Genomic DNA, 27,230 nt, shown 5'->3' on the forward strand with positions numbered 1-27,230 from the left:
ACCAGTGACCACCAGTATACGTTGTCTGCCTGAAAAACACTCCATATCTGTGCTCAGTGTGCTACATATATCTGTGCTCACACTGCTTTATTGTGGGGACTGGGGACCACCAGTATATTATATAGGAGGAGTACAGTGCAGAGTTTTGCTGACCAGTGACCACCAGTATACGTTGTCTGCCTGAAAAACACTCCATATCTGTGCTCAGTGTGCTGCATATATCTATGCTCACACTGCTTTATTGTGGGGACTGGGGACCACCAGTGTATTATATAGGAGGAGTACAGTGCAGAGTTTTGCTGACCAGTGACCACCAGTATACGTTGTCTGCCTGAATAACACTCCATATCTGTGCTCAGTGTGCTGCATATATCTGTGCTCACACTGCTTAATTGTGGGGACTGGGGAGCAGCTGTATTATATAGGAGGAGTACAGTGCAGAGTTTTGCTGACCAGTGACCACCAGTATACGTTGTCTGCCTGAAAAACACTCCATATCTGTGCTCAGTGTGCTGCATATATCTGTGCTCACACTGCTTTATTGTGGGGACTGGGGACCACCAGTATATTATATAGGAGGAGTACAGAGCAGAGTTTTGCTGACCAGTGACCACCAGTATACGTTGTCTGCCTGAAAAACACTCCATATCTGTGCTCAGTGTGCTACATATATCTGTGCTCACACTGCTTTATTGTGGGGACTGGGGACCACCAGTATATTATATAGGAGGAGTACAGTGCAGAGTTTTGCTGACCAGTGACCACCAGTATACGTTGTCTGCCTGAAAAACACTCCATATCTGTGCTCAGTGTGCTGCATATATCTATGCTCACACTGCTTTATTGTGGGGACTGGGGACCACCAGTGTATTATATAGGAGGAGTACAGTGCAGAGTTTTGCTGACCAGTGACCACCAGTATACGTTGTCTGCCTGAATAACACTCCATATCTGTGCTCAGTGTGCTGCATATATCTGTGCTCACACTGCTTAATTGTGGGGACTGGGGAGCAGCTGTATTATATAGGAGGAGTACAGTGCAGAGTTTTGCTGACCAGTGACCACCAGTATACGTTGTCTGCCTGAAAAACACTCCATATCTGTGCTCAGTGTGCTGCATATATCTGTGCTCACACTGCTTTATTGTGGGGACTGGGGACCACCAGTATATTATATAGGAGGAGTACAGAGCAGAGTTTTGCTGACCAGTGACCACCAGTATACGTTGTCTGCCTGAAAAACACTCCATATCTGTGCTCAGTGTGCTACATATATCTGTGCTCACACTGCTTTATTGTGGGGACTGGGGACCACCAGTATATTATATAGGAGGAGTACAGTGCAGAGTTTTGCTGACCAGTGACCACCAGTATACGTTGTCTGCCTGAAAAACACTCCATATCTGTGCTCAGTGTGCTGCATATATCTGTGCTCACACTGCTTTATTGTGGGGACTGGGGACCACCAGTATATATATAGGAGGAGTACAGTGCAGAGTTTTGCTGACCAGTGACCACCAGTATACGTTGTCTGCCTGAAAAACACTCCATATCTGTGCTCAGTGTGCTGCATATATCTGTGCTCACACTGCTTTATTGTGGGGACTGGGGACCAGCAGTATTATATAGGAGGAGTACAGTGCAGAGTTTTGCTGACAGTGACCACAAGTATTATACGTTGTCTGCCTGAAAAACACTCCATATCTGTGCTCAGTGTGCTGTATATATCTGTGCTCACACTGCTTAATTGTGGGGACTGGGGAGCAGCAGTATTATATAGGAGGAGTACAGTGCAGAGTTTTGCTGACCAGTGACCACCAGTATACATTGTCTGCCTGAAAAACACTCCATATCTTTGCTCAGTGTGCTGCATATATCTGTGCTCACACTGCTTAATTGTGGGGACTGGGGAGCAGCAGTATTATATAGGAGGAGTACAGTGCAGAGTTTTGCTGACCAGTGACCACCAGTATACGTTGTCTGCCTGAAAAACACTCCATATCTGTGCTCAGTGTGCTGCATATATATGTGCTCACACTGCTTAATTGTGGGGACTGGGGAGCAGCAGTATTATATAGGAGGAGTACAGTGCAGAGTTTTGCTGACCAGTGACCACCAGTATACGTTGTCTGCCTGAAAAACACTCCATATCTGTGCTCAGTGTGCTGCATATATCTGTGCTCACACTGCTTAATTGTGGGGACTGGGGAGCAGCAGTATTATATAGGAGGAGTACAGTGCAGAGTTTTGCTGACCAGTGACCACCAGTATACGTTGTCTGCCTGAAAAACACTCCATATCTTTGCTCAGTGTGCTGCATATATCTGTGCTCACACTGCTTAATTGTGGGGACTGGGGAGCAGCAGTATTATATAGGAGGAGTACAGTGCAGAGTTTTGCTGACCAGTGACCACCAGTATACGTTGTCTGCCTGAAAAACACTCCATATCTGTGCTCAGTGTGCTGCATATATCTGTGCTCACACTGCTTTATTGTGGGGACTGGGGACCACCAGTATATTATATAGGAGGAGTACAGTGTAGAGTTTTGCTGACCAGTGACCACCAGTATATGTTGTCTGCCTGAAAAACACTCCATATCTGTGCTCAGTGTGCTGCATATATCTGTGCTCACACTGCTTTATTGTGGGGACTGGGGACCACCAGTAAATATATATAGGAGGAGTACAGTGCAGAGTTTTGCTGACCAGTGACCACCAGTATACGTTGTCTGCCTGAAAAACACTCCATATCTGTGCTCAGTGTGCTGCATATATCTGTGCTCACACTGCTTTATTGTGGGGACTGGGGACCACCAGTATATTATATAGGAGGAGTACAGTGCAGAGCTTTGCTGACCAGTGACCACCAGTATATATAGCAGTACGGTACGGAAGGCCACTGCTCTACCTACCTCTGTGTCGTCAAGTATACTATCCATCTAGATTCTATACCTGTGGTGCATTTTAGTTTTGCAGTTTGCTGACAGTGACCACCAGTATATATAGCAGTATGGTACGGAAGGCCACTGCTCTACCTACCTCTGTGTTGTCAAGTATACTATCCATTTAGATTCTATACCTGTGGTGCATTTTAGTTTTGCAGTTTGCTGACAGTGACCACCAGTATATATAGCAGTACGGCACGGAAGGCCACTGCTCTACCTACTAGAGATGAGCGGGTTCGGTTTCTCTGAAACCGAACCCGCACGAACTTCATGTTTTTTTCACTGGTCCGAGCAGACTCGGATCCTCCCGCCTTGCTCGGTTAACCCGAGCGCGCCCGAACGTCATCATGACGCTGTCGGATTCTCGCGAGACTCGGATTCTATATAAGGAGCCGCGCGTCGCCGCCATTTTCACACGTGCATTGAGATTGATAGGGAGAGGACGTGGCTGGCGTCCTCTCCATTAGAAATTAGATTAGAAGAGAGAGAGAGATTGTGCAGAGTCAGACAGAGTTTACCACAGTGACCAGTGCAGTTGTTGTTAGTTAACTTTTATTTATTTTAATATAATATATCCGTTCTCTGCTATATCCGTTCTCTGCCTGAAAAAAAACGATACACAGCAGCAGCCAGTCACACAGTGTGACTCAGTCTGTGTGCACTCAGCTCAGCCCAGTGTGCTGCACATCAATGTATAAAAGGCAAAGCTTATAATAATTGTGGGGGAGACTGGGGAGCACTGCAGGTTGTTATAGCAGGAGCCCCCAGGAGTACATAATATTATATTAATTTAAAATTAAACAGTGCACACTTTTGCTGCAGGAGTGCCACTGCCAGTGTGACTAGTGGTGACCAGTGCCTGACCACCAGTATAGTAGTATATTGTTGTATGTATTGTATACTATCTCTTTATCAACCAGTCTATATTAGCAGCAGACACAGTACAGTGCGGTAGTTCACGGCTGTGGCTACCTCTGTGTCGGCAGTCGGAACTCGGCAGGCAGTCCGTCCATCCATAATTGTATTACAATATATACCACCTAACCGTGGTATTTTTTTTTCTTTCTTTATACCGTCGTCATAGTGTCATACTAGTTGTTACGAGTATACTACTATCTCTTTATCAACCAGTGTACAGTGCGGTAGTTCACGGCTGTGGCTACCTCTGTGTCGGCAGTCGGCAGGCAGTCCGTCCATCCATAATTGTATTATTATTATAATATATACCACCTAACCGTGGTTTTTTTTTCATTCTTTATACCGTCATAGTGTCATACTAGTTGTTACGAGTATACTACTATCTCTTTATCAACCAGTGTACAGTGCGGTAGTTCACGGCTGTGGCTACCTCTGTGTCGGCAGTCGGCAGGCAGTCCGTCCATCCATAATTGTATTATTATTATAATATATACCACCTAACCGTGGTTTTTTTTTCATTCTTTATACCGTCGTCATAGTGTCATACTAGTTGTTACGAGTATACTACTATCTCTTTATCAACCAGTGTACAGTGCGGTAGTTCACGGCTGTGGCTACCTCTGTGTCGGCAGTCGGCAGGCAGTCCGTCCATCCATAATTGTATTATTATTATAATATATACCACCTAACCGTGGTTTTTTTTTCATTCTTTATACCGTCGTCATAGTGTCATACTAGTTGTTACGAGTATACTACTATCTCTTTATCAACCAGTGTACAGTGCGGTAGTTCACGGCTGTGGCTACCTCTGTGTCGGCAGTCGGCAGGCAGTCCGTCCATCCATAATTGTATTATTATTATAATATATACCACCTAACTGTGGTATTTTTTTTTCTTTCTTTATACCGTCGTCATAGTGTCATACTAGTTGTTACGAGTATACTACTATCTCTTTATCAACCAGTGTACAGTGCGGTAGTTCACGGCTGTGGCTACCTCTGTGTCGGCAGTCGGCAGGCAGTCCGTCCATCCATAATTGTATTATTATTATAATATATACCACCTAACCGTGGTTTTTTTTTCATTCTTTATACCGTCGTCATAGTGTCATACTAGTTGTTACGAGTATACTACTATCTCTTTATCAACCAGTGTACAGTGCGGTAGTTCACGGCTGTGGCTACCTCTGTGTCGGCAGTCGGCAGGCAGTCCGTCCATCCATAATTGTATTATAATATATACCACCTAACCGTGGTTTTTTTTTCATTCTTTATACCGTCATAGTCAGTCATACTAGTTGTTACGAGTATACTACTATCTCTTTATCAACCAGTGTACAGTGCGGTAGTTCACGGCTGTGGCTACCTCTGTGTCGGCACTCGGCAGGCAGTCCGTCCATCCATAATTGTATTATAATATATACCACCTAACCGTGGTTTTTTTTCCATTCTTTATACCGTCATAGTGTCATACTAGTTGTTACGAGTATACTACTATCTCTTTATCAACCAGTGTACAGTGCGGTAGTTCACGGCTGTGGCTACCTCTGTGTCGGCAGTCGGCAGGCAGTCCGTCCATCCATAATTGTATTATAATATATACCACCTAACCGTGGTTTTTTTTTCATTCTTTATACCGTCATAGTCAGTCATACTAGTTGTTACGAGTATACTACTATCTCTTTATCAACCAGTGTACAGTGCGGTAGTTCACGGCTGTGGCTACCTCTGTGTCGGCAGTCGGCAGGCAGTCCGTCCATCCATAATTGTATTACAATATATACCACCTAACCGTGGTTTTTTTTTCATTCTTTATACCGTCATAGTCAGTCATACTAGTTGTTACGAGTATACTACTATCTCTTTATCAACCAGTGTACAGTGCGGTAGTTCACGGCTGTGGCTACCTCTGTGTCGGAACTCGGCAGGCAGTCCGTCCATCCATAATTGTATTATTATAATATATACCACCTAACCGTGGTTTTTTTTTCATTCTTTATACCGTCGTCATAGTGTCATACTAGTTGTTACGAGTATACTACTATCTCTTTATCAACCAGTGTACAGTGCGGTAGTTCACGGCTGTGGCTACCTCTGTGTCGGCAGTCGGCAGGCAGTCCGTCCATCCATAATTGTATTATATACCACCTAACCGTGGTTTTTTTATACCACCTAACCGTGGCAGTCCGTCCATAATTGTATACTAGTATCCAATCCATCCATCTCCATTGTTTACCTGAGGTGCCTTTTAGTTCTGCCTATAAAATATGGAGAACAAAAAAGTTGAGGTTCCAAAATTAGGGAAAGATCAAGATCCACTTCCACCTCGTGCTGAAGCTGCTGCCACTAGTCATGGCCGAGACGATGAAATGCCAGCAACGTCGTCTGCCAAGGCCGATGCCCAATGTCATAGTACAGAGCATGTCAAATCCAAAACACCAAATATCAGAAAAAAAAGGACTCCAAAACCTAAAATAAAATTGTCGGAGGAGAAGCGTAAACTTGCCAATATGCCATTTACCACACGGAGTGGCAAGGAACGGCTGAGGCCCTGGCCTATGTTCATGGCTAGTGGTTCAGCTTCACATGAGGATGGAAGCACTCAGCCTCTCGCTAGAAAACTGAAAAGACTCAAGCTGGCAAAAGCACCGCAAAGAACTGTGCGTTCTTTGAAATCCCAAATCCACAAGGAGAGTCCAATTGTGTCGTTTGCGATGCCTGACCTTCCCAACACTGGACGTGAAGAGCATGCGCCTTCCACTATTTGCATGCCCCCTGCAAGTGCTGGAAGGAGCACCCGCAGTCCAGTTCCTGATAGTCAGATTGAAGATGTCAGTGTTGAAGTACACCAGGATGAGGAGGATATGGGTGTTGCTGGCGCTGGGGAGGAAATTGACCAGAAGGATTCTGATGGTGAGGTGGTTTGTTTAAGTCAGGCACCCGGGGAGACACCTGTTGTCCGTGGGAGGAATATGGCCGTTGACATGCCAGGTGAAAATACCAAAAAAATCAGCTCTTCGGTGTGGAGGTATTTCACCAGAAATGCGGACAACAGGTGTCAAGCCGTGTGTTCCCTTTGTCAAGCTGTAATAAGTAGGGGTAAGGACGTTAACCACCTCGGAACATCCTCCCTTATACGTCACCTGCAGCGCATTCATAATAAGTCAGTGACAAGTTCAAAAACTTTGGGTGACAGCGGAAGCAGTCCACTGACCAGTAAATCCCTTCCTCTTGTAACCAAGCTCACGCAAACCACCCCACCAACTCCCTCAGTGTCAATTTCCTCCTTCCCCAGGAATGCCAATAGTCCTGCAGGCCATGTCACTGGCAAGTCTGACGAGTCCTCTCCTGCCTGGGATTCCTCCGATGCATCCTTGCGTGTAACGCCTACTGCTGCTGGCGCTGCTGTTGTTGCCGCTGGGAGTCGATGGTCATCCCAGAGGGGAAGTCGTAAGCCCACTTGTACTACTTCCAGTAAGCAATTGACTGTTCAACAGTCCTTTGCGAGGAAGATGAAATATCACAGCAGTCATCCTACTGCAAAGCGGATAACTGAGTCCTTGACAACTATGTTGGTGTTAGACGTGCGTCCGGTATCCGCCGTTAGTTCACAGGGAACTAGACAATTTATTGAGGCAGTGTGCCCCCGTTACCAAATACCATCTAGGTTCCACTTCTCTAGGCAGGCGATACCGAGAATGTACACGGACGTCAGAAAAAGACTCACCAGTGTCCTAAAAAATGCAGTTGTACCCAATGTCCACTTAACCACGGACATGTGGACAAGTGGAGCAGGGCAGGGTCAGGACTATATGACTGTGACAGCCCACTGGGTAGATGTATGGACTCCCGCCGCAAGAACAGCAGCGGCGGCACCAGTAGCAGCATCTCGCAAACGCCAACTCTTTCCTAGGCAGGCTACGCTTTGTATCACCGCTTTCCAGAATACGCACACAGCTGAAAACCTCTTACGGCAACTGAGGAAGATCATCGCGGAATGGCTTACCCCAATTGGACTCTCCTGTGGATTTGTGGCATCGGACAACGCCAGCAATATTGTGTGTGCATTAAATATGGGCAAATTCCAGCACGTCCCATGTTTTGCACATACCTTGAATTTGGTGGTGCAGAATTTTTTAAAAAACGACAGGGGCGTGCAAGAGATGCTGTCGGTGGCCAGAAAAATTGCGGGACACTTTCGGCGTACAGGCACCACGTACAGAAGACTGGAGCACCACCAAAAACTACTGAACCTGCCCTGCCATCATCTGAAGCAAGAAGTGGTAACGAGGTGGAATTCAACCCTCTATATGCTTCAGAGGTTGGAGGAGCAGCAAAAGGCCATTCAAGCCTATACAATTGAGCACGATATAGGAGATGGAATGCACCTGTCTCAAGTGCAGTGGAGAATGATTTCAACGTTGTGCAAGGTTCTGATGCCCTTTGAACTTGCCACACGTGAAGTCAGTTCAGACACTGCCAGCCTGAGTCAGGTCATTCCCCTCATCAGGCTTTTGCAGAAGAAGCTGGAGGCATTGAAGAAGGAGCTAACACGGAGCGATTCCGCTAGGCATGTGGGACTTGTGGATGCAGCCCTTAATTCGCTTAACAAGGATTCACGGGTGGTCAATCTGTTGAAATCAGAGCACTACATTTTGGCCACCGTGCTCGATCCTAGATTTAAAGCCTACCTTGGATCTCTCTTTCCGGCAGACACAGGTCTGCTGGGGTTGAAAGACCTGCTGGTGACAAAATTGTCAAGTCAAGCGGAACGCGACCTGTCAACATCTCCTCCTTCACATTCTCCCGCAACTGGGGGTGCGAGGAAAAGGCTCAGAATTCCGAGCCCACCCGCTGGCGGTGATGCAGGGCAGTCTGGAGCGACTGCTGATGCTGACATCTGGTCCGGACTGAAGGACCTGACAACGATTACGGACATGTCGTCTACTGTCACTGCATATGATTCTCTCAACATTGATAGAATGGTGGAGGATTATATGAGTGACCGCATCCAAGTAGGCACGTCACACAGTCCGTACTTATACTGGCAGGAAAAAGAGGCAATTTGGAGGCCCTTGCACAAACTGGCTTTATTCTACCTAAGTTGCCCTCCCACAAGTGTGTACTCCGAAAGAGTGTTTAGTGCCGCCGCTCACCTTGTCAGCAATCGGCGTACGAGGTTACATCCAGAAAATGTGGAGAAGATGATGTTCATTAAAATGAATTATAATCAATTCCTCCGCGGAGACATTGACCAGCAGCAATTGCCTCCACAAAGTACACAGGGAGCTGAGATGGTGGATTCCAGTGGGGACGAATTGATAATCTGTGAGGAGGGGCATGTACACGGTGATATATCGGAGGGTGAAGATGAGGTGGACATCTTGCCTCTGTAGAGCCAGTTTGTGCAAGGAGAGATTAATTGCTTCTTTTTTGGGGGGGGTCCAAACCAACCCGTCATATCAGTCACAGTCGTGTGGCAGACCCTGTCACTGAAATGATGGGTTGGTTAAAGTGTGCATGTCCTGTTTTGTTTATACAACATAAGGGTGGGTGGGAGGATAATTCCATCTTGCACCTCTTTTTTCTTTTCTTTTTCTTTGCATCATGTGCTGATTGGGGAGGGTTTTTTGGAAGGGACATCCTGCGTGACACTGCAGTGCCACTCCTAGATGGGCCCGGTGTTTGTGTCGGCCACTAGGGTCGCTAATCTTACTCACACAGCTACCTCATTGCGCCTCTTTTTTTCTTTGCGTCATGTGCTGTTTGGGGAGGGTTTTTTGGAAGGGCCATCCTGCGTGACACTGCAGTGCCACTCCTAGATGGGCCCGGTGTTTGTGTCGGCCACTAGGGTCGCTAATCTTACTCACACAGCTACCTCATTGCGCCTCTTTTTTTCTTTGCGTCATGTGCTGTTTGGGGAGGGTTTTTTGGAAGGGACATCCTGCGTGACACTGCAGTGCCACTCCTAGATGGGCCCGGTGTTTGTGTCGGCAACTAGGGTCGCTTATCTTACTCACACAGCGACCTCGGTGCAAATTTTAGGACTAAAAATAATATTGTGAGGTGTGAGGTATTCAGAATAGACTGAAAATGAGTGTAAATTATGGTTTTTGAGGTTAATAATACTTTGGGATCAAAATGACCCCCAAATTCTATGATTTAAGCTGTTTTTTAGTGTTTTTGGAAAAAAACACCCGAATCCAAAACACACCCGAATCCGACAAAAATAATTCGGTGAGGTTTTGCCAAAACGCGTTCGAACCCAAAACACGGCCGCGGAACCGAACCCAAAACCAAAACACAAAACCCGAAAAATTTCAGGCGCTCATCTCTACTACCTACCTCTGTGTCGTCAAGTATACTATCCATCCATACCTGTGGTGCATTTCAGTTGTGCGCAGTATATATAGTAGTAGGCCATTGCTATTGATACTGGCATATAATTCCACACATTAAAAAATGGAGAACAAAAATGTGGAGGGTAAAATAGGGAAAGATCAAGATCCACTTCCACCTCGTGCTGAAGCTGCTGCCACTAGTCATGGCCGAGACGATGAAATGCCATCAACGTCGTCTGCCAAGGCCGATGCCCAATGTCATAGTAGAGAGCATGTAAAATCCAAAAAACAAAAGTTCAGTAAAATGACCCAAAAATCAAAATTAAAAGCGTTTGAGGAGAAGCGTAAACTTGCCAATATGCCATTTACGACACGGAGTGGCAAGGAACGGCTGAGGCCCTGGCCTATGTTCATGGCTAGTGGTTCAGCTTCACATGAGGATGGAAGCACTCATCCTCTCGCTAGAAAACTGCAGTGCCACTCCTAGATGGGCCAGGTGTTTGTGTCGGCCACTTGTGTCGCTTAGCTTAGTCACATAGCGACCTTGGTGCGCCTCTTTTTTTCTTTGTATCATGTGCAGTTTGGGGACTATTTTTTTGAAGTGCCATCCTGCCTGACACTGCAGTGCCACTCCTAGATGGGCCAGGTGTTCGTGTCGGCCACTTGGGTCGCTTAGCTTAGTCACACAGCTACCTCATTGCGCCTCTTTTTTTCTTTGCATCATGTGCTGTTTGGGGACTATTTTTTTTAAGTGCCATCCTGTCTGACACTGCAGTGCCACTCCTAGATGGGCCAGGTGTTTGTGTCGGCCACTTGGGTCTTTGTGTCGGCCACTTGGGTCGCTTAGCTTAGTCACACAGCTACCTCATTGCGCCTCTTTTTTTCTTTGCATCATGTGCTGTCTGGGGACTATTTTTTTGAAGTGCCATCCTGTCTGACACTGCAGTGCCACTCCTAGATGGGCCAGGTGTTTGTGTCGGCCACTTGGGTCGCTTAGCTTAGTCACACAGCTACCTCATTGCGCCTCTTTTTTTCTTTGCATCATGTGCTGTTTGGGAACTATTTTTTTGAAGTGCCATCCTGTCTGACACTGCAGTCCCACTCCTAGATGGGCCAGGTGTTTGTGTTGGCCACTTGGGTCGCTTAGCTTAGTCATCCAGCGACCTCGGTGCAAATTTTAGGACTAAAAATAATTTTGTGAGGTGTGAGGTGTTCAGAATAGACTGGAAATGAGTGGAAATCATGGTTATTGAGGTGAATAATACTATGGGATCAAAATGACCCCCAAATTCTATGATTTAAGCTGTTTTTGAGGGTTTTTTGTAAAAAAAAAACGAATCCAAAACACACCCGAATCCGGCAAAAAATTTTCAGGGAGGTTTTGCCAAAACGCGTCCAAATCCAAAACACGGACGTTGAACCGAATCCAAAACCAAAACACAAAACCCGAAAAATCACTAGTTCTATATCCATTGCTTGCTGACATAATTACAGTGCTGAGGTGCATGGGTGAAAAGGATCAAGGCCATCTGTGACCTTAGGAGTAAAAGAGAATAAGAAAAAAAAGTTGAAAATAACCAATTATTTAAGAGTTTATATAAAATGAATAAAATAGCAAAAAAAAAATCTACAAACATTACAATTAAGAAATGTCTCTATGTTGTCAACTCTCTCCACAGTATCTTAAGAATGTGTCACATACTCATACACACATGAAGCAGGAAGCTGAACACCCTGTGCAGCCCTCCAGACATCACACAAGCTGGATACAAGTGCTGCCATGTTGTTAGGGTCTCCTGCTCTGTGCTGCCACGTCATCATGGCAACCGGGAGACAAGTGCTAGCGGAGTAACCTGAGCGTAGCTGATACTCCGGTTCGGGTCTTTTGCTGTGCAGTGGTTACAGGCTCTGTGCACGGCAGGGGATCCGGTGCTGGTTTTTGTGCTTACAGTCTGTGAGGTCTGAGTGGGGCGTGGACAGCACCTGCTATATAAACCCTCTTCTCAGGTTAGGCAGATGCTGCTGAATCTTTGTTGGTTAGTCAGTTCCTGAAAGCTAGCTAGTACTGTGTAAACTTTGTATTTGTTTGTTGCTTACTGCAAATAGGCCTTGGGATTTGGTATTACACTCTGCCAATCCAGACCTAGCAGTAAGACTGGAGTCAGTCGTTTAACCTGCTGGGGTTTTTTTGCTACTCTGTGAACCTAGCAAGTTTGCGGCTGTATTCTCAGACTTGCCTGCCAAAATCCTTTCTCACTGTGCAAGGTGCTCAGGTGTCAGTTTAGTGGCAGTAAGCTGAACCAGTGCACTGCAAGTGAGGACTAGGATTGTGGAGACTCTCCTTGTGTCTATTATTCCATCTCTGACCAAGGAGTTTACTGCCACACCCGTTGGTAACCCTTTAGGGTTTTACTGTTGCCCTTAGCAACAGCATTTCGGGTTCTCTACGTATTAAATCACTACATCTCGCCTCTTTCCATCTGAGCATTCCTAATACTAGGGAGACACCCAGTTTCTTAGCCTTTGGGCTTCTCTGTTCACTTTGTGTTTATTTTGTTACCCTATCACCTTCTGTGTATGTAATGTCATATTCCCCAGTCTGTCTGTGAGTTCATTTGTTTTGCATCCCTCACTGTTCAGACACCAGTACATTCCTGCTGGCACTGGTGTGCATAACACATGTGAGCAAAGTGCTACCCCTTTAGCCTTGCACCTTGGGTGGGTGGCTCCCATCACACCTCATTGACCCTGATCCTATCTACCCTTACCTCCACCAAACAAACTTTTCTGCACTGACACATTACAACTGTGTGCAATCACAGCATTTATTAAATTTCTTCAAAAATAGGGACATTGGTCGGCTTCAGCAGAAACAAATCTTTTTATGCTAATTAAGTGTTTAAATATAAATTATTAGCATATTCCAAATCTGCTCCTCAAGGGTTAATTATCTCCAAGCTGCTGCTCTGAAGAAACGCTATGTAAGTTTAATAAAGACAATAAAAACTTAATTAATTAGAGCAATGCTTGGGTCAGACAATTGACTTAGAGGGTCTCTTTAAACAAATAACTAAACACACATAAATATAAATATATCAATGTGTCAAAATATGAGATTTAATAACGTTCAATAAAAAAAGTATCAGCACAAAAAATTGCTTTAAAACAATATGATATCAGATGTGTATATATATATATATATATATATATATATACTAGGTGGATCATCGCGCCCTACGTGCGCTCTTCACACCATCGCAAGGGGCTATGCCTCCTTAACCCCTGCACGCCTTTTTGTCATTCAATATTTTTATTATATGGATTCCTAGTTTTGTTAGTGGTTAAATATTGCACGACGAAAGGGCATCCGATGGTGAAGGGGGCATAGCCCCTTGTGACGGGGAGTGGGCAGGGGAGTGGGGGCCGTGGATGGGGTACGAAGGCGTTGCAGGTGGGGGAGTGGCAGGGGTGCTGTGGGTGCAGGCTGTTGCAGATCAGGGAGGGGTTCCGGAGGCGCTGCGGGTGGGGAAGGGGTGGTGAATATATATACAGTACCACACACACACATATACTGCTGGGCCAGGTGTATGCAGCAGAGTGATATAGAGATAGACTGTAGGTCTATATAGTGTGTGTGTGTGTGTGTGTGTGTGTGTGTGTGTGTGTTACTGCGAGGTGTCACGCAGGATGGGGCAGATGTGCGCTCACCTTGTGTTGCTGTTTCTCCTAGGCCAGGTCGAGCAGCAGGTCCCGGTCCCATTCATCATCCACCCACACATCACCCCCTGCCACTGTTACTACAATGCCCCATAGCAGGAGAGAGAAACAATGAGGGTATCAGGGAGGGAGAGAGGGGTAGTGAGGGAGTGAGAGAGGGGAGAATAAGAAAGAGGGTATCAGGGAGGGAAAGAGGGGTAGTGAGGGAGAGAGAGAGGAGAAAATAAGAGAGAGGGTATCAGGGAGAGAGAGAGAGGGGAGAATAAGAGATAGGGGGCGGGATGTACTGTCACTGATCACGGGTCATCGCTGGTCAATGCAATGATACTAATCGCATATATGTACTAACATATGCGATTAGTATCACAGAGCGATGCCAGGGGTGTCATGCGATCAGTGATGTTCCACAGGACAAGGTTTGTGGCAGCTTCCATCACCTCCCAGCCCCGGGAGGTGATGTGCAGTGAGTCCCCGTAATCCTCCTTCTCCCCCTTGCAGCTGAAAGGAGACAAGGCTGTGCTGCGGTGGAGAAGGAGGAGGGGAGCCGGGGGTAGAGAGATCGTCGTGAGCGGCGCAGGTCGGCGGCGGGATGCGGCGGTGGTAAGAAGCCCATAGGCTTCTATGGGGTATCGCCATCAAAAGATGGCGATACACCCGGAGGCGTAATCCCAGCGGTGGGGCCTTAGTACATATGAAAATGCGATAAAACCCCCGAAAACAGGGGTTTTACCGCATTTTCCCTTTAGTACATCCCGCCCAGGGTATCAAGGAGGGAGAGAGGGGAGTGAGGGAGAGAGAGAGAGGGGAGAATAAGAGAGAGGTTATCAGGGAGGGAGAGAGGGGTAGTGAGGGAGAGAAAGAGGGTAGAATAATAGAGAGGGTATCAGAGAGGGGGAGTGAGGGAGAGAGAGGATATCAGGGAGTGAGAATGAGGGAGGGTATCAGGGAGTGAGAAAGGGGGAGTGAGGGCGAGAGAGAGGGGAGAATTAGAGAGAGAGTACCAGGGAGGGAGAAAGGGGGAGTGAGGGAGAATGAGAGAGAGGGTATCAGGGAGGGGGAGAGGGGGAGTGAGAGGGGATTATGAGAGAGAGAGGGTATCAGGGAGAAGTATAAGGGAGAAGTAGTAGAGGGAGAGAGAGGGGAGAATGAGAGGGTATCAGGGAGGGAGAGAGGGGAGAATGAGAGGGTATCAGGGAGAAAGAGAGGAGAGAGAGAGAGAGGGTGTCGGGGTGAGAGAAAGGGTGTCACTTGGGAACCTAGCCGGAATTCCAACACTATTCGGAATGCCGACACTGGCATCCCGAATGGGGTCTCAAGGCTGGCCCTGGATTCCTGACAGCAGGACCCTGAACACTCATCCACTGCCGCCCTGGAGAGGTAAGCCACGGGGAAAGGGACTAGGCTGCATGGGGAGGGTTAGGTTGCACCCTGGGGTGGTTAGGTTAAGGCTGAGGAAAGGGGAGGTTAGGTTTAGCCACCTCCGGCCAAGGAGGGTTAGGGTTAGGCTGGGGAGTGGGGGGGGGGGTGTCTATGTAGGTTTAGGCTATGGATAGGGTGGGTTAGGGGGGCAGGGAGGGAAGGTAACTGACTATCGGGATGCAGTGGTCAGCATTCTGGCCGCCGGTAAATGAATTCCAACCCTGTCAGAGTGAGGGAGAGAGAAAGTCAGAGAGGGGAGCAAAAGAGAGTGTCAGGGAAAGAAAGATAGAGAGAGAGAGAGAGAGAGAGAGAGAGAGAGAGAGAGAGAGAGAGAGAGAGAGAGGGTGTCAGGTAGAAATAGGGAAAAACACAGTGCCAGGGAGACAGACATTACCTGTACAGCACAGCTACAGCACGGTGCTGAGAAGATGAGGGAATGACATGACCCCAGCTGCTGTGCTGAGGGGCTGGGCCTGCAGTGCTGGCTATGGGGGTTTTCTTGTGGTAGCCACAAAAGTTCTAGTTACCTCCCTGACAGGGGATACGGGCAAACGCTGGACACTGGCATAGTGTGAGGGGCCACACAGAGACTGCACACAGCCCCCGCCCTGCTGATTACACTCCCTGGGGTAACCCACCAACAACACATACATAGGAAACAGCATGCCCAGCAAAGGACAGTGGCAGCACCCACAGACCTGGCACCAGCCTTACCCTGTGCTCCTCGTTGTACTGCCAGCAGGGTGAGGGATCAGTGGCTGGTCACACTCCGGGCCCAGGCTGGGGGCTCCTGGCTGCTGGCCAGGTGCAGTATAACGTGATACAGGTCTCTCATGAGGGGCGTGGCTTTCTGACATTAGGCCATGCCTCTTAAATGGCCGTGATTCATGGCAGCCTTCCCTGGCAAGGTGGGGGGATTGTTTATGCCTCTCGTGGGGGGCGGGGCTTTCCGGCATTAGGCCACACCCCTTAAATGGCTGTAATTCACGGCAGCCGTCCCTGGCAAGGTGGGGGGGGGTTATAGCCCCATTCTATGAACGGGGCTTTTGAGCAGGACGGAGGGGCTGTGCAGCCACATATTGCTGCAGCTGCTCACTCCCTACATTGCACGGAGGTTGTGATGTGCGGTCTTTCAACTGACCGCACATCGCTCCTCCTGCATATTGGCACCTCTCATGTTATGGGGGGGGCGAGCTGCCCCCTTGCCCCGTCTGTTCCGATGCATCTGCTACAGATGTGGCCAGATCTGTGACTCTATGACTGTGACTCCACCCACAATTGTAACTCTACCCAGCGTTAGCCACACAGTCACAGAGTGACAGATCTGGGAAAATATATAGGATTTATATATGTATATATATATATATATATATCATGGAGTCAGGGCCGGTTCTAGACCCTTTAGCGCCCCGGGCGGAAAATGGGGGAGTGGCTTCATACAGGGGGCATGGTCAGTTACGCCCCCTGTACAGTGGAGTAGCGCCGCTGAAAAAAAAAAATACTTACTATCCCCGCTCCCGACCGCTGCAGATCTCCGCCGGCGCCGCTCCTTTCCTCGGATGACAGACACTAGAGGTCAATTATGACCCCTAGCGTCTGTCAGTCCCACAATGCTGTGCGGTGCGCGATGACGTCATCGCGCACCGCACAGCAAAAGTCCTCTACACGAAGGGAAACTAGACGCGTAGCGTCTAGTTTCCCTTCACAGCGGGGGACAGCGGAACCTGTGGGAGACACAGCGGCCAGCAGGGGGCACAGAGTAATGGATCTTGCCATGGTGCAGCGCCCTCCGGAAGGCGGCGCCCCGGGCAAAAGTCCTGCTTGCCCGTGGCAAGATCCGCTACTGCATGGAGTCTATTGGTGTTGCTGTATTCTATTGTATTGTTGTATTGTTAATATTAATATTACGTACTGATTACTGTATTGTAGTTCCACTGACTATAAAAAGAAGTGATGTGCACCGGAAATTTTTCGGGTTTTTGTGTTTTGGTTTTGGATTTGGTTCCACGGCCGTGTTTTGGATGCGGACGCATTTTGGCAAAACCTCCCTGAAATTTTTTTGTCGGATTCGGGTGTGTTTTGGATTCAGGTGTTTTTTAAAAAAAACCCTCAAAAACAGCTTAAATCATAGAATTTGGGGGTAATTTTGATCCTATAGTATTATTAACCTCAATAACCATAATTTCCACTCATTTTCAGTCTATTCTGAACACCTCACACCTCACAATATTATTTTTAGTCCTAAAATTTGCACCGAGGTCGCTGGATGGCTAAGCTAAGCGACCCAAGTGGCCGACACAAACACCTGGCCCATCTAGGAGTGGCACTGCAGTGTCAGAGAGGATGGCAGATTTAAAAAATAGTCCTCAAACAGCACATGATGCAAAAAAAAAGAGGTGCAATGAGGTAGCTGTGTGACTAAGCTAAGAGACCCAAGTGGCCGACACAAACACCTGGCCCATCTAGGAGTGGCACTGCAGTGTCAGACAGGATGGCAGATTTAAAAAATAGTCCCCAAACAGCACATGATGCAAAGAAAAAAAGAGGTGCAATGAGGTAGCTGTGCGACTAAGCTAAGCGACCCAAGTTGCAGACACAAACACCTGGCCCATCTAGGAGTGGCACTGCAGTTTTCTAGCGAGAGGATTAGTGCTTCCATCCTCATGTGAATCTGAACCACTAGCCATGAACATAGGCCAGGGCCTCAGCCGTTCCTTGCCACTCCGTGTCGTAAATGGCATATTGGCAAGTTTACGCTTCTCATCAGACGCTTTAATTTTGATTTTTGGGTCATTTTACTGAACTTTTGTAGTTTACTTGACGACACAGAGGCAGAGCAGTGGACTACGGTACCGTACTGCTATATATATACTGGAAGTTATAGCAACATTCTGCACTGTCCCCTCCTACAATATACTGCGCACAACTAAAATGCAGCACAGGTATGGATGCATAGTATACTTGACGACACAGAGGTAGAGCAGTGGACTACTGTACCGTACTGCTATATATATACTGGTGGTCACAGAAACATTCTGCACTGTCCTCCAACTATATATACTGCGCACAACTAAAATGCACCACAGGTATGGATGGATAGTATACTTGACAACACAGAGGTAGGTAGAGCAGTGGCCTACTGTACCGTACTGCTATATATTATATACTGGTGGTCAGCAAAATTCTGCACTGTCCTCCTACTATATATACTGTGCACAACTAAAATGCACCACAGGTATGGATGGATAGTATACTTGATGACACAGAGGTAGGTGAGCAGTGGCCTACTGTACCATACTGCTATATATTATATACTGGTGGTCAGCAAAATTCTGCACTGTCCTCCTACTATATATACTGCGCACTACTAAAATGCACCACAGGTATGGATGGATAGTATACTTGACGACACAGAGGTAGGTAGAGCAGTGGCCTACTGTACCGTACTGCTATATAATACTGGTGGTCACTGGTCAGCAAAATTCTGCACTGTACTCCTACTATATACTACAATGCAGCACAGATATGGAGCGTTTTTCAGGCAGAGAACGTAGATATTTTCAGCACACTGAGCACAGATATTTGCAAGCACACTGAGCACAGATATTTGCAGCACACTGAACACAGAAACTGAGAGGACGCTGCACGAGTGAAAATGGCGGCGACGCGCGGCTCCTTATATAGAATATGAATCTCGCGAGAATCCGACAGCGGGATGATGACTTTCGGGCGCGCTCGGGTTAACCAAGCAAGGCGGGAGGATCCGAGTCTGCTTCAGAACCGTGCAAAATAGGTGAAGTTCGGGGGGGTTCGGATTCCGAGGAACCGAACCCGCTCATCACTTATAAAAATGAGGGACATTAAATCAAGAGGGGTTTGAGTGTTGACCCCTTTAGTAATGTGCTGGTAGTTTCCCCTTTAAGGAAGTCAGCTTAATTTTTAACAGACAGTTATAGGGGGTAATTCAGACCTGATCGCTGCTGTGCATTTTCACACAGTGGGTGTTCAGGTCCAAACTGCGCATGCATATGCACTGCAATTCTCAGGCGCTCCGTACAGCTACAACGGGCATTGCCAGTCAGATGGTGCGAAGGATCCATTCGCATGGGCGTACTCAAGGTGATTGACAGGAAGAGGCCGTTTATGGGTGGCAACTGACTGTTTACATGGGCCCTCATTCCGAGTTGTTCGCTCGCAAGGCGATTATAGCAGAGTTACACACGCTAAGCCGCCGCCTACTGGGAGTGAATCTAAACATCTTAAATGTGCGACCGATGTATTCGCAATATTGCGATCAAAACCGAGTTAGCAGTTTCTGAGTAACTCCAGACTTACTCTGCCTGTGCGATCAATTCAGTGCTTTTCGGTCCCGGCTGACGTCATAAACACACCCAGCGTTCGCCCAAGCACTCCCACCGTTTCTCCAGACACGCCTGCGTTTTTTCCGGAAACGGTAGCGTTTCCTGCCACACGCCCCTAAAACGCCGTACATCCGCCCAGTAACACCCATTTCCTGTCAATCACAATGCGTTCTCCGGAGCGACGAAAAAGCCGTGAGTAAAATTACTTTCTTCTTAGTAAAGTTACTTGACGCATGCGCAGTGCGAACATTACGCATGCGCACTAAGAGAATTCTCACTGCGATGCGATGAAAAATACCGAGCGAACAACTCGGAATGAGGGCCCTGGAGTGTCCGGAAAAACGCAGGCGTGTCCAAGCATTTTCAGGGAGGGTGTCTGACGTCAGCTCCAGCCCCAATCAGCAGGATTCAATCGCACTGGAAGAGTAAATCCTGGGCTGCGCAGAGACTACACAAACTGATTTTTAGCAGCTCTGCTAACACATAGGAATGCACACCTGCACAGCGAAAATACACTCCCCCTGTAGGCGGCGACTATCTGATCACAGGACAGCAAAAAATGCTGCCCAGCATTCAGATCTGTATTACCCCCATAGTTAAGTGGGGAGGAGTTTTGTAGTTAATAGTGATGTCAGGCAGAATATCTGCCTCTTTGTTCTGGTTTCCCATCCTCCCACCCTTTTTGTGCATGGTTTGCAAGTCTCTGTGTCTCTGTGTGGCTGTAAAGAATGTTAAGTTACAATATCTGAACAAGTGAGTTTTGGAATGCAGAACTGAACACCAATGTTTGGTTCTGTGTGTGTTTGGTTGTTTTGTCCATTCTTTGCTGTCACCACCATTTAAAAATGTAAATGTAAAATGATAATTTGTCAATATTAATTTGACAACATTTTAAACACCAGCGCTATTGTCCATGTTTTTACTCTTAGTGGTTAGCTTATATAAAGTAACATATCTATATTGATTTGTTAAGTACAGGTAACATTTAAAGGGTAACACGAAAATATGCCATTAGTGAGTTTATAACATATCTAAGTATTGCCAGTTAGATTGACATAAGAGGTAGCTATATCAAGCAATGTCCCAGCATAGGCGTTTAAATCATGGGTGCAATGTGTGCTGTACACATGGGCCCCTGGGTCCAGAGGGGGTCCACACCATACACATTGCACCCATATTTTAGTCCTCACCTCTCCGGAGTCCAGCGTCGGGCACTGCAGTCGCAGCCGACGCACAAAAAATCACATCGAAAATGGCCAACGCACATGCGCAGTTTTAAATTTGTCTCCGGAACATGGCAGGTGCCATGTTTCCGGAGACCTGTACATGCGCAGTAGCCTACGGTGCACAAAGCTGGAGCCTATGGTGCCGTGGAAAGGAGGGGGCCTATCCGGAGTCAGCACACTAACACCCTCCTTGCTTAAGATACCCCTGGGCCCCAGTATTAATGAGACAAGATGGATTAATTAGGTAATCAACACTCAGTTCTGTCTCACCGTGACTAGAGATGAGCAGGTTCAGTTCTCAGAGAACCAAACCTCCCCGAACACCCCTTTCCAAGCCAGGATCCAAATCCTGCTCAGGACTTCCCGCCAGACTCAGAAACCAGAACGAGACAAAACTTCATCATCCCGCTGTCGGATTCTCACGGGCTTGGATTCCATATAAACAGCTGCGTGTCACGGCCATTTTCACTCCGGACTTGGAGAGTTAGGCAGGCAGACCTCTGTCTCTCTGTGGGTGGTGGCGTTGGGTGGGGTTAATGTGTGCTCTGTAGGGGTGCTGCTGCAGTCACTGTGGTGTACCTGTGCTGTGTTAGGGGTGCTGTCCTGCCTGTCATTGGTGTTTCATGTTCTGTATGAGTGCTGCAGTTGTACATGGGTGTAGCTGTTCTCCTATATGCTGTTAAATATAAGGGTGCTGCTGTTAAAATAACTTTACACTAGCCCTGTATGCTGTAAAAATCCAGGGGTGCAGTTGTTAAAATTTAAAAGCGCACTGCTCCTGTATGCTGTAAAATATAGGGATGCTATTGTTAAAATAACATTATACTGGCCTTGTATGCTGTAATAATTCTAGGGTGCAGTGAAAATCAATGTACACTGGCCCTGTCTTGTATGCTGTAATAATTCTAGGGTGCATTCAAAATCAGTGTACACTGGCCCTATCTTGTATGCTGTAACAATTCTAGTGTGCAGTGAAAATCAATGTACACTTGCCCTGTCTTGTATGCTGTAAAAATTAAGGGGTACAGTGAAAATAAATGTACACTGGCCCTGTATGCTGTAAAAATTCAGGGCTGAGGTTGTTAAAATAAAAGTGCACTGGTCCTGTTTGCTGTAAAAATACAGGTGTGCGGTGAAAATAAATTTACACTGGCCTTGTCTTGTATGCTGTAAAATTACAGGGGTGCTGGCTAGGGATGAGCGGGTTCGGTTCCTTGGAATCCGAACCCGCCCGAACTTCATGTTTTTTTACACGGGGCCGAGCGACTCGGATCTTCCCGCCTTGCTCGGTTAACCCGAGCGCGCCCGAACGTCATCATCCCGCTGTCGGATTCTCGCGAGGCTCGGATTCTATCGCGAGACTCGGATTCTATATAAGGAGCCGCCATTTTCACACGTGCATTGAGATTCATAGGGAGAGGACGTGACTGGCGTCCTCTCCGTTTATAGAGAAGAGAGTGAGACAGTAGAGAGAGACACAGTAGTAATTTTGGGGAGCATTAGGAGGAGTACTAGTTACTTGCTGAAGTGATAGATAGTGTGACTGTATATTATCTGACTTGTGGGGGAGACACTGACAGTGGGGAGCAGTTAGAGTCTGAGAGCAGGACTCAGGAGTACATATAACGTACAGTGCACACTTTTGCTGCCAGAGTGCCACACTGCCATTGTGACCACACTGACCACCAGTATAATATATATTGTGATTGTCTGCTTAGGAGTACTACTTGCAAGTTGCTGATAGTGTGACCAGTGACCTGACCACCAGTCACCACCAGTTTAATATATATATATATATAATTGTATATAATATATATATAATATTGTATACCACCTACCCGTGGTTTTTTTTTTTCTTTCTTCTTTATACATACTACTATAGTAGCTTACTGAAGCAGTCTGCGGTGCTGCTGAGCTGACAGTGTCCAGCAGGTCCGTCATCAGTCATTACATAATAAATATATATACCTGTCCGGCTGCAGTACTAGTGATATTATATATATATATATATTGATTTCATCTCATTATCATCCAGTCTATATTAGCAGCAGACACAGTACGGTAGTCCACGGCTGTAGCTACCTCTGTGTCGGCAGTCGCTGGTCCATCCATAATTGTATACCACCTACCCGTGTTTTTTTTTTTTCTTTCTTCTTCTTTATACATACTACTATAGTAGCTTACTGTAGCAGTCTGCGGTGCTGCTGAGCTGACAGTGTCCAGCAGGTCCGTCATCAGTCATTACATAATAAATATATATACCTGTCCGGCTGCAGTACTAGTGATATATATATATATATTGATTTCATCTCATTATCATCCAGTCTATATTAGCAGCAGACACAGTACGGTAGTCCACGGCTGTAGCTACCTCTGTGTCGGCAGTCGCTGGTCCATCCATAATTGTATACCACCTACCCGTGGTTTTTTTTTTCTTTCTTCTTTATACATACTACTATAGTAGCTTACTGTAGCAGTCTGCGGTGCTGCTGAGCTGACAGTGTCCAGCAGGTCCGTCATCAGTCATTACATAATAAATATATATACCTGTCCGGCTGCAGTACTAGTGATATTATATATATATATATTGATTTCATCTCATTATCATCCAGTCTATATTAGCAGCAGACACAGTACGGTAGTCCACGGCTGTAGCTACCTCTGTGTCGGCAGTCGCTGGTCCATCCATAATTGTATACCACCTACCCGTGTTTTTTTTTTTTTTTCTTCTTCTTTATACATACTACTATAGTAGCTTACTGTAGCAGTCTGCGGTGCTGCTGAGCTGACAGTGTCCAGCAGGTCCGTCATCAGTCATTACATAATAAATATATATACCTGTCCGGCTGCAGTACTTGTGATATTATATATATATATATATATTGATTTCATCTCATTATCATCCAGTCTATATTAGCAGCAGACACAGTACGGTAGTCCACGGCTGTAGCTACCTCTGTGTCGGCAGTCGCTGGTCCATCCATAATTGTATACCACCTACCCGTGTTTTTTTTTTTTTCTTTCTTCTTCTTCATACATACTACTATAGTAGCTTACTGTAGCAGTCTGCGGTGCTGCTGAGCTGACAGTGTCCAGCAGGTCCGTCATCAGTCATTACATAATAAATATATATACCTGTCCGGCTGCAGTACTAGTGATATTATATATATATATATTGATTTCATCTCATTATCATCCAGTCTATATTAGCAGCAGACACAGTACGGTAGTCCACGGCTGTAGCTACCTCTGTGTCGGCAGTCGCTGGTCCATCCATAATTGTATACCACCTACCCGTGTTTTTTTTTTTTTCTTTCTTCTTCTTTATACATACTACTATAGTAGCTTACTGTAGCAGTCTGCGGTGCTGCTGAGCTGACAGTGTCCAGCAGGTCCGTCATCAGTCATTACATAATAAATATATATACCTGTCCGGCTGCAGTACTAGTGATATTATATATATATATATATATTGATTTCATCTCATTATCATCCAGTCTATATTAGCAGCAGACACAGTACGGTAGTCCACGGCTGTAGCTACCTCTGTGTCGGCAGTCGCTGGTCCATCCATAATTGTATACCACCTACCCGTGGTTTTTTTTTTCTTTCTTCTTTATACATACTACTATAGTAGCTTACTGTAGCAGTCTGCGGTGCTGCTGAGCTGACAGTGTCCAGCAGGTCCGTCATCAGTCATTACATAATAAATATATATACCTGTCCGGCTGCAGTACTAGTGATATTATATATATATATATATATATATATATATTGATTTCATCTCATTATCATCCAGTCTATATTAGCAGCAGACACAGTACGGTAGTCCACGGCTGTAGCTACCTCTGTGTCGGCAGTCGCTGGTCCATCCATAATTGTATACCACCTACCCGTGGTTTTTTTTTCTTCTTTCTTCTTTATACATACTACTATAGTAGCTTACTGTAGCAGTCTGCGGTGCTGCTGAGCTGACAGTGTCCAGCAGGTCCGTCATCAGTCATTACATAATAAATATATATACCTGTCCGGCTGCAGTACTAGTGATATTATATATATATATATTGATTTCATCTCATTATCATCCAGTCTATATTAGCAGCAGACACAGTACGGTAGTCCACGGCTGTAGCTACCTCTGTGTCGGCAGTCGCTGGTCCATCCATAATTGTATACCACCTACCCGTGGTTTTTTTTTTTTCTTTCTTCTTTATACATACTACTATAGTAGCTTACTGTAGCAGTCTGCGGTGCTGCTGAGCTGACAGTGTCCAGCAGGTCCGTCATCAGTCATTACATAATAAATATATATACCTGTCCGGCTGCAGTACTAGTGATATTATATATATATATATTGATTTCATCTCATTATCATCCCGTCTATATTAGCAGCAGACACAGTACGGTAGTCCACGGCTGTAGCTACCTCTGTGTCGGCAGTCGCTGGTCCATCCATAATTGTATACCACCTACCCGTGTTTTTTTTTTCTTTCTTCTTCTTTATACATACTACTATAGTAGCTTACTGTAGCAGTCTGCGGTGCTGCTGAGCTGACAGTGTCCAGCAGGTCCGTCATCAGTCATTACATAATAAATATATATACCTGTCCGGCTGCAGTACTAGTGATATTATATATATATATATTGATTTCATCTCATTATCATCCAGTCTATATTAGCAGCAGACACAGTACGGTAGTCCACGGCTGTAGCTACCTCTGTGTCGGCAGTCGCTGGTCCATCCATAATTGTATACCACCTACCCGTGGTTTTTTTTTCTTTCTTCTTTATACATACTACTATAGTAGCTTACTGTAGCAGTCTGCGGTGCTGCTGAGCTGACAGTGTCCAGCAGGTCCGTCATCAGTCATTACATAATAAATATATATACCTGTCCGGCTGCAGTACTAGTGATATTATATATATATATATATATTGATTTCATCTCATTATCATCCAGTCTATATTAGCAGCAGACACAGTACGGTAGTCCATGGCTGTAGCTACCTCTGTGTCGGCAGTCGCTGGTCCATCCATAATTGTATACCACCTACCCGTGGTTTTTTTTTTCTTTCTTCTTTATACATACTACTATAGTAGCTTACTTTAGCAGTCTGCAGTGCTGCTGAGCTGACAGTGTCCAGCAGGTCCGTCATCAGTCATTACATAATAAATATATATACCTGTCCAGCTGCAGTACTAGTGATATTATATATATATATATATATATATATTGATTTCATCTCATTATCATCCAGTCTATATTAGCAGCAGACACAGTGCGGTAGTCCACGGCTGTAGCTACCTCTGTGTCGGCAGTCGCTGGTCCATCCATAATTCTATACCACCTACCCGTGTTTTTTTTTTTCTTTCTTCTTCTTTATACATACTACTATAGTAGCTTACTGTAGCAGTCTGCGGTGCTGCTGAGCTGACAGTGTCCAGCAGGTCCGTCATCAGTCATTACATAATAAACATATATACCTGTCCGGCTGCAGTACTAGTGATATTATATATATATATATATTGATTTCATCTCATTATCATCCAGTCTATATTAGCAGCAGACACAGTACGGTAGTCCACGGCTGTAGCTACCTCTGTGTCGGCAGTCGCTGGTCCATCCATAATTGTATACCACCTACCCGTGTTTTTTATTTTTATTTCTTTCTTCTTCTTTATACATACTACTATAGTAGCTTACTGTAGCAGTCTGCGGTGCTGCTGAGCTGACAGTGTCCAGCAGGTCCGTCATCAGTCATTACATAATAAATATATATACCTGTCCGGCTGCAGTACTAGTGATATTATATATATATATTGATTTCATCTCATTATCATCCAGTCTATATTAGCAGCAGACACAGTACGGTAGTCCACGGCTGTAGCTACCTCTGTGTCGGCAGTCGCTGGTCCATCCATAATTGTATACCACCTACCCGTGTTTTTTTTTTTTTTTTTTTTCTTCTTCTTTATACATACTACTATAGTAGCTTACTGTAGCAGTCTGCGGTGCTGCTGAGCTGACAGTGTCCAGCAGGTCCGTCAACAGTCATTACATAATAAATATATATACCTGTCCGGCTGCAGTACTAGTGATATTATATATATATATATATTGATTTCATCTCATTATCATCCAGTCTATATTAGCAGCAGACACAGTACGGTAGTCCACGGCTGTAGCTACCTCTGTGTCGGCAGTCGCTGGTCCATCCATAATTGTATACCACCTACCCGTGGTTTTTTTTTTCTTTCTTCTTTATACATACTACTATAGTAGCTTACTGTAGCAGTCTGCGGT

This window comes from Pseudophryne corroboree, chromosome 2 (assembly GCF_028390025.1).
Source record: "Pseudophryne corroboree isolate aPseCor3 chromosome 2, aPseCor3.hap2, whole genome shotgun sequence".
NCBI lineage: Eukaryota > Metazoa > Chordata > Amphibia > Anura > Myobatrachidae > Pseudophryne > Pseudophryne corroboree.